Source organism: Dipodomys spectabilis, unplaced genomic scaffold (assembly GCF_019054845.1).
Source record: "Dipodomys spectabilis isolate Male_0828 unplaced genomic scaffold, ASM1905484v1 ptg000814l, whole genome shotgun sequence".
Lineage (NCBI taxonomy): Eukaryota > Metazoa > Chordata > Mammalia > Rodentia > Heteromyidae > Dipodomys > Dipodomys spectabilis.
Window position 1 is genome coordinate 259,542 of NW_024871491.1, and position 5,993 is coordinate 265,534.

Genomic DNA, 5,993 nt, shown 5'->3' on the forward strand with positions numbered 1-5,993 from the left:
TTTGGAAAAAGAAAAAAATTAAAATTTATTCCTAGAGAGGAATATGATAGAAATTGAAGACAGATATTATGTGTGTCATATATCTGATGAGTACCCATATTCAAGACTTAAAGTAATATTTCTTACTATGTTAGACAGAGGGAAAACATAAAATAACATATGATAAGGCAAATATTTGTGATTTTTTAAAATGTACCTTATTAAATGATGAAATTTATTAGGTAACGTTTGGGTTGAAATTTAGGAGGCTGATTTATTTAACACACTTCTGGAAGGCCCTTACGGAAAAACACAAATTGTGGGTGGTACTATTTCTACACTTTAATGAATGGTTGAACATGTTTGGCATTAGTGCTGTGTAAATAATTCAACTCTATTGTAACTTGCTCCCTATACTTGAAAAACTTGTAATGTCACTAAGTATCATCAATTTCTCAAATGTTATTTTGGCGAATACGATTTCAAAAAGTTTATTTGAAAAGGAATACACTTTCAGGAGATTAAATTTAGGTTATCATTGGTTTGAGAGTGACATTTTTATACCACAAAACCATGTTGTACTGAAGTCCCAGTGTTTGAAGCACTCCTTAGTGCTTCAAATGTTTTTCTGAATTACATTTGAGCTATAGGTCCAGATTTCGGGGCTTTGGTAGACCAATTATGGATCTATCCTTCCAGGAACTATTTTTTGGCCCACTTATGTTGGAATAAAATCTTTCGTTAATCATAGGTGAGGGGTATTAAAAATAATCTTATGACACTTTGTGAACTTGTTCACTCATATGGGATGGTCATCTGTAAGTTGAATGTTTAAATTACAGTACTTTCTCTCAAATTTTGCGATCTCATCATTCATTTTAAGTAGCCTTGCATTTCACAATTACTTTCTGCTAATTCCTGCATCTCAAGGAATTAGGGCCCTGAAATATAGGAAAAGCGAAATTGAGATGGGTCTTCAATTACTTTGTGTTGATATGTTGCTTGGGCCATGGTGAGAAGTCTTGCCCCTGTTATCTGATGATGCAGGTAGGAATGCTTCACAAATATGGAGAAAACCAGTTTGGGACAAGCGAGTTAAACAATAAACAGAGCAGCAGAGTAAAATCCATTATAGATTAGAGGAAAAAATTGTTTTTTACCATGTGGATTCAGAAGACCAAGAACAGTTAGAATGTATCACAAGTTTATACTAAAAACATTGCACTGATACTTTTTATAGTCTAATGTATATATTAAACCTAATTATTTATATTCAAATTCTATTTATTGGAATAAATAAATATCAATTTATTTGTCAAATTGTCAACTAATTCTAGTAAGTTTCATTGTGTGAAATATAAAATCAGTACATATAAATAAAAAATATATAACTATATATAATATAATTAAAAGGCACACGTTTTGCATTGTTCTGTTGTAGTTACTGTATTAAAGGCAACTCTGTTTTAAAGTATTATTCCATTATCTCTACCTCAGTGTTTGATAGAGTTAGACCTAAAGCTTTACCATTTGTAGATTTACAGCATGGGGGCAAGAGGAAACACTGTGATTAAAACATTATCAATTCAATGTCTAATAACGAAGAGAAACATATGCACTTCTTCTGCAACTATGAAAATATTTGGTGATAAAAAGGCAGTAGTGTAAGTTCCTGCCTGGTTGGATGGTAGACAGGCCAGGACATTAAGTTATCATGCATACGAACAATTTTTTCACCTTCTTGGCTTTAGCTACTTTTGAAATGGAGGTATAATAAAGGTATTATATTTTGATAAAATACCTTCTAGTCTGAACAGTTCTATTTGAACTGTTCATCTCTCTATGATCCCTTGTAACCAAGATTAGCTTTGTTCTAGTAAGACAATCTATGCTTTCAGGGTAAGATATTCTGGTTGGTCTGTTCCCACATGGAAGAAGGGTAAAGGCTCAAGTAGACATTTGTTCCAGTAACACTTCATTTGGGAAAATGTCAGCTGAAGAAGTTTAGAAGTAGCTCTTAAGGAACGCTTACTTTGAATCCATTAGTTCCACAAAGCTAATTCAGTTGGATAAATAAGTACTTGAAAACGCCATCACCTTTGGACCTATCTATAAATAATTGAGAATATGATCAAATTCCAAATAAGAATTAAGATAGTCATTGACAAAAAAATTTGCAAATGTGAGCAATCGACTGATCAATATAATTTTTCCACTATTCACAGAATTTTAGGGAAATAAGATCGATAGCATTGTTAGGAACAATAAGGTTTCCTTGTTACAAGTAGGCACCCATAGATATAAGCCTGTATAATGATTGCATCATTAACTACTTAAATTTAGAGGATACTACATGCTTCAGCAGCATGTATACTCAAATTACAATACAGAGATTAACATGGCACTTGCACAAGGATAATATGAAAATGTGAGAAGTATTCCATATTATTCATCCTTCAGATGCAAGAAATGAAAAACAGTTATTAAAAAGTTGATTACAAAATTACAAGTGTAACAATACACGTAATTCATAGAATTAAATTTAGTTTGACATCAGTGTATTAAATCTTCACCTCACAAAGGCGTTTACATAGCATAAACTTTAAAAATCTTTTCAAATTAGACAACATTGTCATTTTATCACAAAGAAAAATAATATTAAGTCCTAGAAAAAAAAGGAAGCAAACTGTTTCTGTATGGAATGCAATTGGAAAAGACACATTAGTGAACCTATATGTTATAAAATAATGTAGAATTCAAAGAATATCTAGGAGAAAATAAAATAAATTATGAACATTTTGCAAACATAGAATATAGTATATTTTAAAATATACTTTTTCAGACAAGCACCAGAAATATTTTAGTTTCTGTACTACTCATTTCAACAGGTAAATTAAAATTATTTCTGATTAAAAAATCACAAACTCTGAAGAAAATATTATACATGTATACAAAAACTATTGAATACATTTTGACATCCAAGGCAGGCAATTCACTTGGAAGAATTCCACAGAATCCATGAATTTTTATAGGAAAATATTAGTGCTGCCGGGCACTGGTGGCTCATGCCTATAATCCTAGCTACACAGGAGGCTGAGATCTGAGGATCATGGTTAAAAGCCAGCCTGGGAAGGAAAGTCTGTGGTACTCTTATCTCAAATAAACCAGTAGAAAACTGGAAGTGGAGCTGTGTCTCAAGTGGTAGAGCGCTAACCTTGAGCTGAAGAGCACAAGGGATATCTGGGATAGCTCCCAGGCCCTGAGTTCAAGCTCCATGACCGACCAAAAAATATATATTGCTCTTATTTCATTGTGAAAATATTTTGTAGGGACACAAAAGATGGACTTGCATTTTTGAAATTTAAGAAACTTAACCCGACCATTAGGACTTCATTGAACAATTTGTACAGCCTTCCACAACTTCATAGAGGTAGTGATACATACTTATCCTTTTGGCAATATCAAATACGGTTTCTTCTATGTTGTTCTTCAGGCCTGGTTTTATATAATGGTTCAACAGAAGGTGATCCAGCGTACCTTTGCTATCTCAATTCTCAGCAGCAAGATGTAAGGGTGTCACGAGTTCTTTAGTTTGGGGAAGTGGCGCTGTGGCTCAACCAGTAGAGTACTCGCCTTGAGCTGAAGAGCACAGGGACAGCACCCAAGCCCAGAGCTCAAGCCCCACAACCGACAAAAAAAAAACCCACAACACCAACAAAAAACAAACAAACAAAAATATTTGGGCTGGGAAGGTGGCTCAGTGGTAGAGCACTTCCCTTGCATGCATGAGGCCCTAGGTTTTATTCCTCAGCACCACATAAGCAGAAAAAAAAGCCAGAAATGGTGCTGTGGCTCAAGTGGTAGAGCACTAGCCTTGAGCTGAAGAGCTGAGGGACAGCGTCCAGGCCCAGAGTTCAGGCCCCACGATCAGACCAAAAAAAATTTTTAAAAAAGAGTCCTTTAGTTTGGGCATTGGTATCTGTATCATGATGAAGTAAGAAAGAAGCCACTCTGGTATTATTCCACGTATATGCACTGTGCAGTGGTGTCCAGTCATCTACAGGTATTGCATGTGCCGATTGAGACACCAACTCACTGACAATGTCCAAGTGTCCACTGTAGGCTTCTCAAAGAGGGTTATACTCATCATCATCCCTACTATTAACATGAGTGGCCTTTTGGGAAAGAAGTCTCCGCACTGCAGTAAGCTGAATATTTTTGGCAGCCCAATGAAGAGATTTGCTTGGATCCTTCTCCAATTTTTTTTCTTGCAATTGATACCATTCCTTACTTTTTCATCTTGTTCCCCATATTCCTAAGAATTGCCTAACCAGAGACTTTGAGTGCCAGTGGGAATGAGGTGTCCATGTATTTCCCTAATAGTTCCCATTGGTTGAACTAGTCAGAAATACCCAGTGAATTTTCTGCATCTGTTTATTCATCACGATTTATTTTCTCTTTTTCCAATTTTACTATTCGAAATTATTCTAACTGGAGAGTAGGGAGTTGATGGAGAGCAGCAGAAAGATGTTCCTCCATATTCAAATGTACACACTGAAAATGAGGACCAGTTATGTCTACATGTGTAGCTTATTCTAGGAATGAGAAAAGAGGAAATAATGCCTTTTATATAAATGATTTGGGAAATGGCAGAGCAAAAAGTGAAATGATGCAACCAAAAATATAAAAGCAAAATAAATTAGGATAATTATGGAACAATCATATTGTCTATGAGAACCAAGAAAGGGAGAAAGAAAGAGAGAGACAGATGTGTAATGACCTAGCTAGCCACAAAATCCATGCCTCTGATCAATTTATAGAGCAAAGAAAAATTTATTTTTAAAAGAGATGGAAATAGAATTTATGTATTTACTTGAAATTAGTAAATACATTTTAGTAGCCTACGTAAAGAGATATAACTTTGACCAAATTACAGACAATAAACTAAATCCTTGATAATTCTAGCAACAGATTTGACTGAAATCAGTTGAATCATACTTTTCCTGTACAATGAAGGAATAAGAAGGTAGTAAAGCAGCTAGAGAAGGCAGGGAGATTTTGTCTTGACAAAACTTTTTGGAAATTGGTATTGAGGATTTCTTACTGTTGATGCATTTGCACTTGAAGCATGATTGTGAAGTATTGCTTGCTGATTCTGAACTATTGATTTGATCATTATATTCTCCAAGAAAAAAAATGAGAATTGATAGTTAAGGACTACTAATACATTTTGGCCTTCTCACTAAGCACTTTCAATCATCAAAATCACATGAAGACAATAGACAGGCCTACTTTTTAGATGAAAACAAGTGTCTTTGAAAAAACAAGGAATGTATGTAGTCATGCAAAGGACTTCTATTTTACCAATGCCTCATACATTTTACTAATGTTGGGTACCAATAAATAATGGATCTATTAGAATGCACTTAAAGCTCATATGTTCAATAGTGAGTTCTCTTACACTATGTCATGGTATTTTTGTGTATGATTTTAAGAATAAATTTACATTACTAACTTTCTGACAGGACAGTATCATCACTGTACATCTTGCTTCTATACTCTCATTTTAAAATTACTATCTAAGTATGGGCATTAGATAACTATAGAGGATAAAGTAGAAGCTACACTGATGGCTTATGTCTTTAATAGTAGTTAATCAGAAAGATGAAATCTGAGGATTGTGGTTTGAAAGCAGACCAAGAAAAAAAAGTCCATTAGATTCTGATTTGAAAGTAACCAGCAAAAGCTAGAAATGGAGCTGTGGTACAAGCAGTAAAATGCTAGCCTTGAGAAAACTGAAACAAAAACTAAATTCTGGGACAAAGCCAGGCCCTGAGTTCAAGCCCTAGGATTAGCACCAAACAAATGAATTAATTAATAGGGTAATTAATTAATGAAAAATAAATTAAGTGGTCACATGTGGAGAGGCAGGTAAAATGCAACATGCGTGGTAATGGTTTATGTATTATTTTTTTAATAAGGCATATTATCATTTGTCCTAATCACTAATATTT

The 5,993-nt window shown here is 34.1% G+C and overlaps 1 pseudogene; it reads left to right on the forward strand.

Annotated features, from left to right (window-relative positions):
* The first annotated feature begins 2,332 nt into the window (after positions 1-2,332).
* Positions 2,333-2,429, forward strand: LOC122102619 (annotated as a pseudogene).
* The last annotated feature ends 3,564 nt before the right edge of the window (positions 2,430-5,993 follow it).